Raw genomic sequence first — 16614 nt, 5'->3', positions numbered from 1 at the left:
ACAATTAGAAATATAGTCTTTCAGGGAACTTCTTTAGAATGTCTGGGGCATGGTTGGACATGTGAATGAACCTGCCATCTGGGTAAACTGAGGCACCAGGAGGTATCTTTCCGATCATGTGACACTGTCACATGTGCTGAGTCTCCAGTGTGGGACTTCTCAGTTTTCTCTGTTAGAGAGTTGGGGTTTGAATTTTCTCAGGTGCTGGGTCCTTTTGACTCCATATCAGAAATGATACTTGTCTGAATTGCAACTGACTAGTGTGTTTGTGGAGAGGTAGCAATACAGGGTCCCATGTTCTGTTTTATCCATGATACTATTAAGAGGTTTGCTTTTGTGGCAGTGAGAAAACTTGTCAGAGGGAGAAATAGAATAAGAAAGGTCAGTTGGCTGCTATTGCACCCATCCATATAATGAGGTTTGACCGGACTTGCAGAAGCATAGAAAGTTCACATGGCAGCTATGCATTTGGAAGGTGAAGTCATCAAGGGTTGAAGTGCGTCTATAATCTGAAGGAAGACACCAGCAATTATTCCAGGATTTAGATTATTTAAAAAGGACAGACAGCCATCATTCTCTTTATTGTGTATGTTACGTGTGTGAGTATGGTTTATGTGTGCATACATGCCTATGCCTATACATGTGTGTGCAGAAGTCAGGAAGATGTTGAGTGTCTTGCTCTATTATCCTCTACTCAGTTCCTTTGAGATAGGATTCTCACTGAACCTCGAACTACAATGGCAGCCACTAAACACTGTGATGCCCCTGTCTCTAGTCTCAGGGTGCTAGTGTGTGACCATACATAGTTCTTTACATGGTCATTGGCATCTGAATTCAGGTCATTATGCCTACAAAACATCTCCCCAGCCCCTCAGCTTCCTTACAATGTTTTTACCTAGACCCTGTGAGTCAAATACACCAAATACCACTTGTGTTTCTAATCAATTGCATCATGCTAAAATTGTTTTATTGCTTAAGCATATTAAAGTGAGCTTAGTCAGCTTCCTTAATAGCCATGTGTAAATATGTATGGCCAGTTTTAAATTTTGGTTAGCACAGATAAACTTGGCTAGTTCGGTCAGATCATACAACTGACTTAAATGGCCCAAACATTTTGTAACATTTTCAAGGAAGTCAATCCATGACACTGAGGTTCAAAATGCATCTCACACTAGATCAGTGGTTGTTAACCTGGAGGTCATGACCCCCGTGGAGGTCAAACAACCTTTTCACAGGGGTTGTACATCAGATGTCCTGCATGTCAGATATTTACATTATAATTCATATCAGTTAAAATTACAGTTATGAAGTGAAGTAATATGATTTTGTAATATAGCCATAATATTATGTTATGACTATACCATAAGGAACTGTATTAAAGGTTCACAGCATTAGGAAGGACCACTGTTCTAGATTAAGAAGCAGATTAAGAGATCCCCACAGGAATTCCTGTGAGTTTCTTCCTGCTGTGAACATCAGGGCTCTGGCCTCTGTCTCCCAGCCACCTCCCTTGAGCCATGGCCCCGAAGTAGCAATCTGCGATCCTGCCTCAGTCCAAGAAACCCAGACCGGCTGCTGCCCTAAAGCTGGAGAACAAGTTGGCCTCTCCTGGTCTGCTGAAGAGAGAAAAAGAACAGCAAGAAGCATTTGAACGTATTGATGAAGTACAAAATGAAATAGACGGACTTAATGGACAAGCCCGTGTGGGAATTTTGAAAGTAGAACAAAAATATAACAAACTCCGCCAACCATTTTTTTTTTCAGAAGAGGTCAGAATTGATCGCCAAAATCCCAAATTTTTGGGTAACAACATTTGTCAACCATCCACAAGTGTCTGCACTGCTTGGGGAGGAGGACGAGGAGGCTCTGCATTAATTGAAGTGACAGAATTTGAAGACATTAAATCAGGTTACAGAATAGATTTTTTATTTTGTTGAAAATCCTTACTTTGAAAATAAAGTTCTCTCCAAAGAATTTCATCTGAATGAGAGTGGTGACCCGTCTTCAAAGTCCACTGAAATCAAATGGGAGTCTGGAAAGGACTTGACAAAACGCTCAAGTCAAACGCAGAATACGGCCAGCAGGAAGAGGCAGCAGGGAGAGCCAGAGAGCTTCTTTACCTGGTTTACTGACCATTCTGACGCAGGTGCTGAGTTAGGAGAGGTCATCAAAGGTGACATCTGGCCAAATCCCTGGCAGTAGTATTTGGTTCTTGCCATGGATGATGAAGGAGGAGAGGCAGAAGATGATGATGATGACGACAAAGAGGAGGAGGGGTTAGAAGATATTGATGAAGAAGGAGTTGAGGATGAAGTGAAGATGATGGTGAGGATGGAGGGGAGGAAGGAGAGGAGGAGGAGAGAGAGGAGGAGGAAGGGGAGGATGATTAGCACAGAAGATTGATGGATTCCAACCTTTTTTATTTTCTTTTTCTTTTTTGATTTTCTCCAGTCCCTGGGAGCAAGTTGCAGTCCTTTCCTCCCTGTCCCTCTGTGCTCAGTCCCCCTCTTTTGAGGACTCAGCATCATGGTTCTCGATTAATTTCGGGGGAAATATCTTGAGCAAAATACAACAGGAAAAGAATCTCCACGTTTCTGTTCTAAATTCATTTCTTATCCTTTCTTGTCTCAAAAATTTGTGGATTCAACACCACCACCATGCTCTGTGGGAAAAAAGAAAAGCCCTCCAGTTCCCTTGGCTCTGTGTAGTAGTTTATAGAATTCTAGCTTTTTTCCTTTTCTCTGTATATTGGGCTCAGAGATTAGAATGTGTCTCTATGTGAACACAGACAGTTAGCATTTACCAGCATGTAGCTGTCTACTTTCTCTTTGTCCACTAAAAAGAAAAATGAAAAAAGAAAAAAAAGGTGGGTAGAGACGGTGAGCAAGGGTGGGATTGGGGTGTCGGGGATAGGTGGGCATCTGACAACATGGCTTCTCCTTTGGCATGTTTAATTGTGATGTTTAACAGACATCCTTGCACTTTAAGGTGACACTGTTAAAATAAAATTCTCTCCTGATGATGACTTGAGCCGTGACACTCAATGGGAGAATCAGCAGAAACTGTACGGTTTTATTTGCAGTTGACATTCTCTGTTGTAACTTTATTTTTAATTTTTTTCTTTTTCTTTTTTGGTTTTCACTGGAAGGAAAAAGATGCTCATTTTAAATGTTGAAGTGTACAAGTTGCTTTGTTATAATAAAATCAGTGTGTACACACACACACACACACACACACACACACACACCACAGAGATCCCCACAGGACTTACCATAAAGCTTGATAAAACAGTTTAAGGAGTATGGCAAATATTTGTAGCTTAATGTTTTCATAATTATTACCATTTAATTTCCTACTAGATTAAACATATCCATTTAGGTTTTACTTGTATTATTTCCTTGGCAAACTTCTCTCTCTTAAAGAGAGTATAATTACTATTTTATTTCCAAATCACTCCTGTTGCTAATAGGACACTAAAGCCAAGCTTAAACTTTCCTAACAAATTTAGGCTGGTTGAAAGCCTTAGGTAGGGACATTGTTGTAGAGCACAGGTGAGCTTCCTCGTCTTTTGTGTGGTTATCTTAAGTAGTATTGTTCTTTAATATCTATGAAATAATGTCAAGCTAAGTTTTTATTTTGCCAGTAAACATGTAGCAGTTCTTGAAAGCTAACAGATAAGTGAGAAACAGCACTATCTTGTGTGAAATGAATCCTTTTCCAACCATGGAACCTATAACAACTTCCTTAGCCTTGTGGATCTTACCTTTCTCTTGTATATGTCTTGGCTATGTATTTAATGATTTGTGTGGTCTCTGGGTGAAGTGCCATACCTTGTATTTTTTCCATTGGAGACACCCTCTCACGGCATCTGAAGGTTTCCAAAACAAAGGCTTTTTAGGACTGGGCGATCCTATACTGCCTTTTCTCTCTTTCATGAGGAAAGACTCTTCCTGCAGTAGTTCAATCAAGTCCAGACTGAAAGACGCAAAGACTGAGACAATAATCCATCTATCCTATTATTTCTGTCTTGGCATGGATTTGAATTCTAGTAGGAGAAGCAGATACAAAGCAATAAACGTGTAACATGGTATGAATTATAGAGAAAAGCAAATAAACAAGATGCCAGTCTGTGACAGAAGAAAAATATCCTATTCTATTTTTGATTCCAAGTTAAAATAAGAAAGTGGAATTTCCAATAGGTTGTTACAACAGATTTAAAAAGTTCACAGTTTCCCAGCTACAGTGATAGCTTGTCCCTCAATGCCTGTGGCTGTGGCTGTGGCATAGGTAAACCCACACTAACACTGCAGGACATGGTTAAGGTATGGCCCTTCTCCCAGGGACCACATAGGTCATTAAATACAATAGCCAAGAAATGCAATAGAAAAAGGTAAGATCTACGAGGCTAGGAAGGTTGTTAAAGGACAAGTCAGAAGTTCAGAGTCAAGGTCAGCCTGAACCATTAGGCCATGAGCCATCAGCCAGAAGAATAATCCAGTCCTCTACTGCAGTACCAGGAATTGTGAAACCCCCACCTCACTCCAGTAGTGTGCATTTCACTAATCTTAACACACATTCATTCATTAATTCAACAAGAACTGATTAGGCTGTTTTTATCTTCAAAAATGGAGTCACCTATTATAGTTCCCTCCATGGAGGGATTTCTGGTCTGGTGGGGCACCTAGATACAGCAGAATTTACTTGGAAAGCATTGATCAGTGTCATACGAGGGATAAGCAGGCTGCATCAAAGCCCTGAGACCCTCTGATATAATCTCTAAATTCAGAACTGTGCTGTAGCACCTCAGACTGATTTAACTAAAAATAATACAATATAATAATATAATATAAATACCTTAAGTTATAAATGCATTTTAGATAATGACAAATGCACACACACACACACAATTAAAATAAAATTTATATGAAAGATGCTGATGTTTAATCCTGACATGACCACCTCCTTTTCCTCCTCCTCTTTCTCCTCTTCATCTCTCCATCCTTCTCCTCTTTTAAAATTATTGTTATAAACTCAGGGCTTCACTCATGATAGACAAGTATTTTATTACTGATCTAATCCCAGACCTAGTATTTTCTTTCCCAGCGATAACTCTTTGGTCGTGACATACTATAAAAAGATGTTGCATTTAAGTTACATCTTTAGATATGACTTATGTGCTGCCAGGTGAGGAGGGAGGGATACTCGGGGTAAGGTACAAGTTATAGGAAGGTGCTCAGCACAAAGGGGAGGCAGATGCCGGAGCATGGTGCACATGCATGTGATTCACAGCCGCCCTTCGTTCTTCAGTTCTGTGCCTGGAAACATGGAGCTCACAGCACTGGGCACAGGCCTGGTCCTGAGAATAGCCAGAGGATTCTGTGCGTTGGAGAATGCAGAAAAGTCTCAGGAAAGCAGTAGAAGGTCTCAGAGACATTTGTGTTGGTTAAAGGGAGAAGTGCAGTTTACCTGTGATTGCAATTCTTAAACCTGGGCCATGGTCTAGTTGTGAAGAATGGGAGAGACTTGGGACTGGAAGAGGGGTCTTGTGAGTATGAGGATGTGAGCTGAACCCCAGAACACATGTGAAAAGGTGAATGGAGATGACACGTGCTTATAATGCTCACACTGGGGAGGGAGAGAGACAGATCCCTGGGATTTGCTGGCCAGCCAGCCTGGCCTCCTTTGTAAGTCCCAGGTCCCAGTGAGAGAACCTGTCTCAAAAACAAAACAGGACACAACAAAACAAACAAATCCCACCAAGCAAGGCAGCTGCCTCATGTACACAATGTGCACATATTATAAAGAGAGGCGGGGATGTCGCAGGTGGCTCAGTAGGTAAAAGAACTTGCTGCCAGACTCTCACAACCCGAACTCAATACCTGGGACCCACGTGGTAGAAGGATAGATTAACTTCCACAAGTTGTCCCATGGCTTTTGCCTGTGCATCACAGCATGTACACACACACACACATGTTGGGAGCTATTAAGGCAACGCTACTGTCCTGATCTCTGAATTGGGCCTCTCCCCCCCCACCCCCCGAGAAGAAAAGAGGGTCAAAAGCGGGCTACTGGTCCGAGAACAACCACAGATTGTTCCAGCCCTAAGTCAGCACCGGATGTCCTGACCTCAAGATGTACCCTGATACCGCCAAGTTCCTGCTTCCCCGTGTAGTCGCCAAAAGAAAAATTTCCGTTGCCCCATCCCTCCTGCTGAGAAGTACTTCCTCTTTTTCTGCTGCCCCATCCCTCCTGCTGAGGTGCATTTTCTCTGCCCCATTCCTCCTGCTGAAAGGCACTTCCCCTTTTGCTTGTGTATTTAAACCTCGGGCCTGACTAATACATTGGGGCTTTGATGCATTCCAGAATGGTTTCCGTGTCATTATTCGCACAAGGCCCTCGCCTCTCTCTACCCCCCATTTGGTTCTTAGGAGGAGGTCCCCTCGAGACCCTCGAATAACTGGACCTGCTGGACGGGTCACACACACACACACACACACACACACACACACACACACACACACACACACACACAGAAAAGACTAAGTGAATGTGAAGGCGGGCCTGAGATTTGTTACTGGGGAAAGTGCTAATAACCAAATTGGAGATGAAGGAATTAAGGTTTGAGTCTCTTGAGCCATCTCCCTGTTTCTTCCTCGAGGGTTTTCATGCTGACTGCAGGTATGAACAACAGCAGGCTAGTTTTAACACCCTGAAGTAGAAGTGGCTTTTGGTTCAGCACTAGGGTGTAGACTTTGGATTCAGGAGTATCCCTATCATGAAGGATTGTGAACAGGGAAGTCATTGACTGTGTGGAGAAAAGGGGACAGAGCAGAGTCTTGTGCAGGTGAGAAGTTTCTCATCGAACTTAAAGTATTGACTTGGAGGACTAAACAACCGGGGAACTAGAGACCAAGACCATGAATAGAGGTTCCAGAAGGCTGAAAGGGACCATGGTGAGATCACAGGCTGAGTAAGGAAAGGGAAGGCATTGATCTGCTTCTACACAGAGAAGGCAGGAGAATCCGTCACAGAACCAGGAGAAACTGCACATTATCAGTGTAATCAGGACTGTGCGCACTTGAAAGTCAGGTGTCGTACAGGGAAAAATGGAAGCATGTTAATTTTTTACAAGGCACAAAGGAATGGAGAGATGGAGCAATATGTGAACAGAATTAGAAAAATTAGGAGACATGAAGTTGTTTTTCCTGTTGTTCTCTCATTATGAGATAGAAAAGAGATTGTCACTTGAGGTGCTTCGGGGGTTTGGGCTTAGAAACTAGTAGAAATGTTGGCAGTTCTACTGAGATCTGGCAGAGTTTGTAAAAATAAAATATCTGTGTCATCCACTGAGAGGCAGTCATGGGAAAGGCATATCTGGAACTCAGTTCAGACAATCTCAATCCCATTTAGAGAAGTTCACCTCTTCACATGTTATTCCAGTTGCTCACCGCTGAGGATGGAGGCCTCCATCCTTTGTTTGTTAAGCTCTGTGTGCACATGCATGGTTTTCTGCTATAGGGCTGGCTGGATAAACTACAGGAGAAAGTTTGTGAAAAAGAAAATGGTTAACTTGAAAGCCGGTTGTGTGCATGTCATCCCAGCCCTTGGGAGGTAGACGTTGAAGATAAGTATGTCAAGGCCACCCTCAGTTTGATAAGGATAATGTTCTTAAGGAAGAATTTCCCCAGAGAACTAGAAGCCATTCTGTGCCAGTCTCAAAGAGCAGATGACCAACCCTACCTTCCTGTCTAAATCTGGCCATTGTGGTCCTCTTCTAAGGTGCGTTGGCACAGGATGTGCCATAGAATTCACAATATCCATGTCTTCTTCCCGGCTGGTCAAGCTCAGTTCCGGAGCCCACCCTGGTCAGCAGAACTCCTGACTGAATTTCCTCTTTGAGGAAAGTGTCTGAGCCATATAGCTAACCTCACACAGAAGCTCATCTCTTCACCGTCCCCCTTCTCACCCTTTTCTTCTTCCAGGTTATGCTAGATGCTTATGGCTAAAACTACAAGCCAGGAAGCAACACTGTCATAGGTTTAAAAAAATGATGATAAATGTATAAAACACAGTCTATTGTTTTAACCAGTTTCAACTGTGCAGCGTGTGGTGTTATATTTACATTCTTTGGTAGCCAGCACCCACTCCAACCCCACCCCCAGAGCGCTTTCATTTTGAAAAACTACAATTACGTACCCATCTTCAACTCCATTTCCTTCCTTTTCCAGCCCCCATTAACTATACATCTCCTTCCTGTTTAGGATGTTCATGAATGTGAAGGCATGCTGTACCTATCCTTGTATGTATGCACTGTGTAGGAAGGTATATGTACACATGCATGTATATAGAGGCTAGAGGTCAATGCTGGGTATCTTCCTCTATTGCTTTCAATCTTAGGTTTTTGAAGCAGGATCTTTCACTGTGACTGGAGCTCAATGACACAGTTAGACTAGATGGCCAGTGTGCCTCAGTGTCCCTCCTGTGACTGTATCCCCATTGGTGAGATTACAGGTATATGCCCCAGGTTCACTCTCTACATGGATACTGGGAATTGAGGTCAGGGCATCATGCTTACATAGCCAGCACTTTACTGACTGAGCTATCTCCCTCTCTCCAGTCCCTCCTACTTTGCTGTCTTTTTGTGACTGGCTTATTTTACTTGGGATGTTGGATCTTCTTCCTCTGCAATACTAACAGCTTGTTGTCTGTATGTATGCTATCCTGTTTCCATTCATCTTGTTGCCCTTGGAATGCCTCTTCTCACTGACCCTGTAGATAACACTGCTTCGCATCTGGGTGTAGAGATAGCTGTTGAGACCTTCCTTTTAGGTTCTGCAGGTAGCCAGAAGTACAGATGCCAGCTCCTGAGGTATTTTCAAGTTCTTGAAGCTTTCTCTCTATTAGTAGAAGTTTCTCAAAAAGTCTTAGTTTTCAATTTCACATATTTTTTTCTTTCAGAAGTGTAGGAACTGAAGATATCAGAACTCGTTTCAATTTTTACAACTTCAACCCCATCTTGCCATGTTTCTGGATGTTAACAATGTCTTGGAAAGCCAGGGATAGAGGTACACATCTGTATTCCAGTTTCTGAGACACTCAAGGTGGATGGCTGTGAGTCCATGACCAGCTTAGATGTAGTAAGACTGTGACTCTTAAGACAAGATCATCTTGGAGAATCTACAACTTTCTAGTTGCTTTAGTTACTAAAGACTAGTCCAGTCTGGGGTCTCCACTTCTTCTGCTTTCTTCCACCCAGGCTCCCTTGTTCTGGAAGAACACAGGTTTCATTTTCTTGAGTTGTACACTAACAGAGGGATTAACAGGCCACATGGTATTTCTGGGGTTTGTTCATGTAAATTTTTTATGTGTATAAGTGTTTTGACTACGTGTATGTTTGTGCACTATGTATGTGCACAGACCTCTGGGACTGGAGTTACAGATGGTTGTGAGCTACTGTGTGGGTGCCAGGAATTGAATCCCAGTTCTCTGGAAGCCAGTGCTTTCAATGGATAAGCTCTCTCTTCAACCCCTAATAATTCTGTTTTCAATGGTTTTTAGAAACCTTCTTACATAGTTGGACCAATAGTTGTACTAATTCTCTTTCCCATATTCTTTCTAGCACTTATTATTTTTAGTCTTTTTAGTAATAGCCATTTTTACATGTGTTGGAATCATAGCTCATTGTGGGTTTTTGTTTTACATTGGGGTGGGGGAGCGGAAGCACATGTTGTACCTGCTAGAGTATATATGTTGCAGTCAGAAGACAACTTTTGGGAGTCAACTCTCTTCTTGCATCATGTGGGTTTTGCGGATTGAAGTCGGGTGCTCAGGCTCAGTGGCAGGTGCCTTTATTCACTGAGCTGCCCCTTCGGCAGCATGCAGGGTTTCATTCATGGGGTTAGGTGTCCGCTTGCTTCCAGACAGCTGTCAGATTTGTAGACCTTCTTTCATGCAACCTGTTTCAGTCTGTTGCCCATTGTTATTAGTTATATGTTGCTCTTTAGTATGTTTTCTGGACATATTCTAGATGCCACACCCTTTTCAGATGTACACTTACAAGTATTTCCTCTCTTCTGTAAATTTTCTTTTCTACTGTTTATTTCTTTTAGTATATCACAACACTTTGGAGAACCTCCCACTCTCCCTTCCTTCCTTCCTTCCTTCCTTCCTTCCTTCCTTCCTTCCTTCCTTCCTTCCTTCCTTCCTTCCTTTCTTCCTTCCTCCCACTCTTCCTCCCTTCCTTCCTTCCTTCCTTCCTTCCTTCCTTCCTTCCTTCCTTCCTTCCTTCCTTCCTTCCTTCCTCCCTCCCTCCCTCCCTCCCTCCCTCCCTCCCTCCCTCCCTTCCTTCCTTCCTTCCTTCCTTCCTTCCTTCCTTCCTTCCTTCCTTCCTTCCTTCCTCCCACCCTTCCTTCCTTCCTTCCTTCCTTCCTTCCTTCCTTCCTTCCTTCCTTCCTCCCTCCCTTCCTTCCTTTCCTTCTTTCCTTCAGTCCTTCTTTCCTTCTTTCTTCCTTTCTTCCTTATATAAGGTCTTATTATATAGACAAATCTGACCTTGAGCCCAGAGAGATCTCTTGTGTTTACCTTCTGAGTACTAGGATTAAAGGCATGCATCACTACACCTCATCCACTACCCCTTTGACCCCTTTTTGCGATAGAGTAGCTCAGGCTAGAGTAGCAGAGGCTGCAGTGGCCTGGAACTCCTCTTCCTACTTCAGCCTTCCAAGCTCTAGGGTTAAAAGTCTAAGTCTGATTTACAGGTGTGAGAACCAAAGCATAGAAGACCAAAGCCACCAACTTATTGTTACTGGGGCTCAGCGAGTCTGCTTTCTGATTTTGTGTCCTTAACCACTTCTCTGATCCAGTTTTGGTAGGTGTGCTGGCTAGATTTTTGTCAGTTTGACACAGCTAGTGTCACCTGGGAAGAGTGACCCTTGCTTGAGAAAATGTTCCCACCAGATTGACCTGTAGACAAGTTTGTGAAGATGTTTTCCTTAGTTAATGATTGATGTGAGATGGCCCAGCCCACTGTGGGCAGTGCCATCCCCTGACAAGTGGTTCTGAGTTATATAAAAAAAACCAAGTTGAACAAATCATGGAGGGCAAGCTGGTAAGCAGTGTTTCTCCATGGTTTCTGCCTCTGTTTCTGTCTGGCTTGCCGCAATGGATTGCAATAGTGACACTGAAGCCAAACGGACCCTTTCCTCTCCAAGTCCCTTTTGTGTGTGGTGTTTATTACAGCAAAAGAAAGGAAAAGGGCAGTAAATATCTTTCGGGGGAAGGGCTGGTAATCTTTATCTTCATTTTCTGGTGGTTTTTATTGGGCCAATTCCTAGAGGTAGAATAACTTGGTCAAGGGCTATATAGAATTTCTGACTCCTAAGATGTGTTCTATATTACCCTCTGTGAGCTTCATGCTTGGAAGAGCCTGTCTGTTCACTGGCACCTACCAGTTAATAACCTTGAATTTTCTATCTTGAAATGATGAAGACAGTCTAAGGCTCCAGGGCTCTCTGATAAACAAATGACGGCAGTTCAGTCCAAGACAATGTGCAACCATTGAATACAGCAAAGATCACATCATATTCTTGTTTCCTGATCCGAACATAAATGACCTTTATGTTATCATAGTGCTATCACTGTGTATGTGAGTGTACACTAAAGCCGCTCATGCCCAAGATCTGGAAGCCATTAAGTTCGGTCACAGTTACCCATCCAAATGTGGCCTCATTTTGACAATTGCTGCCAGGGCCAATATTTATAGTATTTTTCAAGCTTTCAGGCAGTTAAAAGCCCTTTTATATTAATAACCTTATATTGCTCTGTGGTTTAAAATAGCACAGAAAATTTCTCCTACTCACATAGGTTTTTATCTTGTATTAGGTGTATTATGTATTGTATGTGCAATGTTAGGCTGTATTTTCAGGCAATGGGGATAACTGAACCCTGGTTTTTATTCCTGGAAGATACTTTCTTTACAATCACCCTGAATTCAAAAAGCAATGAACTAGTGGCCAGAAAGTCTAGCCCTGTTTTCTATTTAGGAAAGTTGAGGGCAATTCCATGGCAATTCTGTTGCAATAGCAGAGGGTAAAGGACTTCAATTATATCTGCAGTCATTTGGGTGACTTTGATTAGAAATATAAAGTAACCCCCGAGATGGGATGAACCGGAAGCACCCATCCCTTTCGGAAGGAGCTTGCTTTCGCTGGTGTCTGAGAGCATCATCACTGAGTCCAGTGGGTACAGCTCAGACTCTAAGCTGCTTCAGGTTCCTAACGGAATTGCCATGCTGGTCAGGAACCTGGAGCAGAGAATAAATACCATCTTCCACAGCGCAGCGTCGGAAGCTTGTGCCGTTTGTGATTCTTTTCCATTTTTCAGTTTTTAAGTGTGACTTGGTAGAAGCTTTATCCTGAACACAATGCTGCCGTTAATAGCGAATGAAATGACTGAGACGGTGCCGAGGGGGGAAAGGAGTAGGCGGAAGGATTTCTAGCCGACCACTGCAAACCACAGGCTGCAATTATCTGCAGCTGAGAACAAGTTGCTTTTAATGTGTCCATTTGGCCAAAAGAGGGAGAATTATAGAGACTGCTCTCCTCTCCCGTCCTCCACTCTGTTTTCTTCTCCATCTTTATGTAGTTTATCATCCATAATTTCAGGATGTATTTTGCCTCTTTAAGCTGTTTTATCTATAGGCTTATGAGGTCAGTCATGTGTGAATTCCTTTGTTAGTCATCTCACCTTTTGCCTTGATGATAGAAAATTGATCAGGCCTAAAGTACAAGCTCAATAGACAACCCTCTTGGTCCTTTGTCTAGGAGAACAGCTACATTGAAGGCCACGAGCAGGTAGCTATTAATATGACAGGCGCTCTATCTCCCACTGTAATTTATAATGAAATACCTAATCTCCATTATTTTGATCCAAGCAGGCGATTCCATGAAAAAGTCTTTTCATCCAGTTCCCAATGGCTGTTGCATGAGAAATGGCAAACCAATAATTTTTGTCAAGTTTTTTAAGCCAACAGAAATGCTTTTCCACGGCTGCGGTTTCAAAAGGCAGAGATAAAGCTCATTCACGGCGATGAATGGAGAAGCCATCTGGGGCTTTCTTTTTGACTTCCTTCCCTTTTCTCCATCCTTGTAATCAAATTTGAGCAAAATGAAATGGGGCTTTCTATGAAAGTACCTTTTGTTGATCTGAACGAGCTGGTAATTTACAAAATACCCTTCCTTTGTGAGGAAGGCTAAAGAAAAAAAGAATCCGTAGCTTTTAAGGCTGGGCCTTAGTGGGACTCTAAATGCAATGAAAGCAGTCTGTGTGGAGAGATTGAAATGCATTTCAAAGCCAGGCCTGACTAGGGGGGCACGGAGAACAGACCTATGAGCTTTCCCTAGGAAGGGAAAAAGTGAATGGAGAATGGGAGAGAAGCGGGAGCTGTGGACCGGGTGTTGAAGTTACCGTGGCTCTGTGGACTCAGTCATCTCCAGTGGGGCCGAAGTTGGACGTCTCGCTGTCCAGGAGACTGAGCAGTCTGAGCTGGGAAAGTTTGGAGCTCCGCGTGATTGGAAAGAATGAAGGTGTGAGGATTCTTCCAACTTTTTCCTACGCGTGCTGGGATCTTGTGGGGACTGCCTCAAGAGAACCCGGAGATGTGAGTTTCCCGACAACTAACATTTGCTTCCCTCTTCTTTTTGCCTGCTAGATTTCTTCTCACTAACCCCTCTTCACCCGTCGGAACCGGAAGGATGTGTGGATAGATGGCTTAAGAACAGTAAGTAACGTGTGCTGTTTTCTTCCATCCCTGTTCAGGATTCGTTGCAACAGAGCTGAGGTTTGCTTGTTGGAGGCGTTTGGGATAAGCGTGCACTCCTTGAAGGGAAGGGGGCTTCCTGCCATGTTCGCGTTGTTTGATGTGAGTTCTGGTTGACTTAGCTGGTCTTTACTGGTGACAATCAACGTTCTCAGTGCTGCTTCCTCTTGTGATCTGGGATGCTGAGCTTTGTGTGGCATGGAACATACGCGTGCTAGTGTAGTAGTTTAAGATACACTGTGAGTATCACAGGCACTAGCTCTGGGGGTGCTTCTGTGAGCTAAGAGCCCCTTGTACATTTCCCTTTTAAGTTCCAGTCATCATGATTTCTCTCCATTTATGCATGAGGTAAAATTGTAGCAAAAATTGTGTGAACATATTTCCTCACAATAAACATCAGAGAGGGGGTGGGGGAGAGAGAGAGAGAGAGAGAGAGAGAGAGAGAGAGAGAGAGAGAGAGAGAGAGAGAGAGAGAGAGGAGTTGTTTTGCTACTTAAAAGTCAAGCCATTTTAAAGGTGACTTAAGCAAAACGTCTCGTCATTTAAATATTTCAATGAACCATAATACAAATAACAAAGGTAGTTTCCTGTTTGAGAAAGAGAAAAGTGCATTTTTTTAACGTCCTGAAAGTCAGACAGCTCAGTTACCTGAAACCTTATACTTTGGATTAGAGCACATGCCACAGGTAATCTTAAAAAGGCAAAAGGAACATTGGCACTTGTAAGTAGCCACAGTGTTATTTTAAGTTTGAGAGGTAGCTCAGCCAGAATGGCATAAATGAGCACAGCCAGTTCTCCTGTCTCAGGGTGGCATGAAAAGTGTTTGTACTGAAGACCACATTTCTAAGGTGGGGCGCAGAACCCCACAGAGGCAGCCTTCCTGCTTCCAGAGCCTAGAGCAAAACAACCCAGCGAGATCAGGGGCTTTAAGGACTGTTTAACCCTTTAGACTCTTGGCTGAAGGTTTGTTGCTGTTGTTGTCTAATAGAGATGATGCAGTGCACAATACAGGACTCAGGTGGTCTCACACAAGTCTTGATGAGGGACAAGCCCTGTCCCTCTGATGGTTTGTCACACGGAATCTGAATTCCCAGAGGATTGCCTCAGACAGGTCTGTTTTCCACACTCTGGCGCTTCTTTTTCCCAACTTCCTGAAGCCACATCTCCAAGCCTCGCGGTTTTGAGTCATTGCTGCCTCCTAACGCCTGACTTTGAAACAGCATGCCTGGCCAGCTGCGGTGAGGGTGGCACTGGGGTACTGGTTTGTGCTGGTATTGCAGTTTCAAAGGGCTTTACCTCTGATTATAACAGTTTCTGGATAGTAGACCGAAACCTGAGGGACAGGGCTGGGCACAGGAGGAAGAGCAAGTCAGTTAGCGTGTGGTAACCTATCTCGGTGAGGTGGTGTGGTACTCTATGTGCTGACCCACATCAGTACCTGGGAGCGATGCCTTGCAGTGTTGACCCCCATCATTGCTGACCCTCGGCATCGATAATGTGTGCTGTTAGCTGGTCTCGTGTACAATCAATATCTTATTTTTCATAACTTTTCTTGAGGGTTATCAGAGTGCTTCTGCTGAAATGGACATACTTTATGTTAGGGGAAGTGTCTCTGCAAAGAAGGTATTAGAAATGCGCAATCAGACCAGAAAGCCCATGGGGCCTAACGGTTCAGCCCGTGGATGCTTGGCTGCCTGCTGAAAGTCTTGAGAACCTTTGATGGCTCTTGGTGGTAAAGCAGTGAGGATTTCTGCTTCCCTCTGGTTTAGACAGTGTTGTGTAACACTGCTGTCTGTGGGCTGGGGACCTGGAGAGCTGGTTAATCCCTGAGTAGTGACTGGGTCACCAGGATCACTGGATTTCTGGCTTGCAAGCCCCCTATTCTTTGAAATAACAACTGATATACTACATATTTTATTCTTTGTAAAGCCAAAGCAACCACCAATCAGCTAGGAACCTAAGATCTGTGTGGTATCTTCAGAAGTTACAGGAATAGAGGGTGCGATTTCTGAGAGGTGCTGGTGAGTCTGAGACCTTTTTGAGGGTTTTGGTGTCCTGCCTTCTTGTTAGGGCTGCTTGGAGACTTTTGTTACGAGCCAAGGCTGTTTTCCATCACAGAGGCCACCAAACTTCCAGTGTTCTGGAGGGGCTTGGAGAACCTGAGAGGAGGTGGAGGTTCAAGCTGGACTTTACCTCCCCCGGCATGGAAGGGTCTGTGCCCTGAGGTTCTGATGGTCCCTAGGCCACCCTACCAGGGGGTGCTTGCTTTCTGTTTTCAGGGTACAGAAAAGGGGCTGGCTGGTCTTAACTCTAGGCTCTGTGGGTGCTGCTCTGGGCTGTTCACTGTCATGTTGGTAGAATCTCACTCTCTTTAGGTGTCACATGGGATGCCTTTGAGAAGATGTGGGAGGTGACCTCTCTTTGTAAGCATGATGATTGGTCCACTCACCTTACGTGGTGATGAGCAATGAGTTTCCTTAGACAATAACATCACTATAAACCCAGAGGCATCCAGGTTCTGCGGGCAGTGAGAACAAAGCACACACATGTTTTGATCAACACTAAGATTGGTCCAGTGACACCATGACCCTGGAGGGAAAAGTACCAACTTCCACCATGCACGAAAACTGTAGTGGGAAGATGGGTGACCCAATACAGGGCATACATTCTCTTGTAGCCCCACCTCTGCATAGGTTTTGACGTAGTAGCTGTAAATAATTAGGTCTAAGACTCAGGGACAAAGGAACCACGCATATAAAAAGGTCACATATTAATTTTTTTTTTGAGTCAAGCTCCTT

At 43.6% G+C, this 16614-nt stretch overlaps 1 long non-coding RNA gene and 1 pseudogene across 15 annotated transcripts in view; both read left to right on the top strand.

Annotated features, from left to right (window-relative positions):
* The window catches only part of LOC115030650 (uncharacterized), a 614991-nt gene that overhangs the window by 85161 nt on the left and 513216 nt on the right, over positions 1-16614 (top strand). For 4 of the 15 annotated variants that reach the window (XR_015046780.1, XR_015046776.1, XR_015046782.1 and 1 more), the window contains exons 1-2: positions 13314-13583; positions 13709-13777. This is a non-coding gene — a long non-coding RNA (uncharacterized LOC115030650). Of the gene's footprint in view, positions 1-13308; positions 13584-13708; positions 13778-16614 lie in introns of those variants that run through there. The other 11 variants (XR_015046772.1, XR_015046775.1, XR_015046773.1 and 8 more) reach the window with 6 other exon arrangements.
* LOC110291783 (protein SET-like) lies at positions 1518-2390 on the top strand (annotated as a pseudogene).

The sequence above is a fragment of the Mus caroli genome, unplaced genomic scaffold (genome assembly GCF_978045245.1).
Source record: "Mus caroli unplaced genomic scaffold, Mus_caroli_1 scaffold_3, whole genome shotgun sequence".
In the NCBI taxonomy this organism is placed as follows: domain Eukaryota; kingdom Metazoa; phylum Chordata; class Mammalia; order Rodentia; family Muridae; genus Mus; species Mus caroli.
Note: the sequence above shows the minus strand (reverse complement) of the source record. Positions and strands in the feature narration are given on the sequence as shown.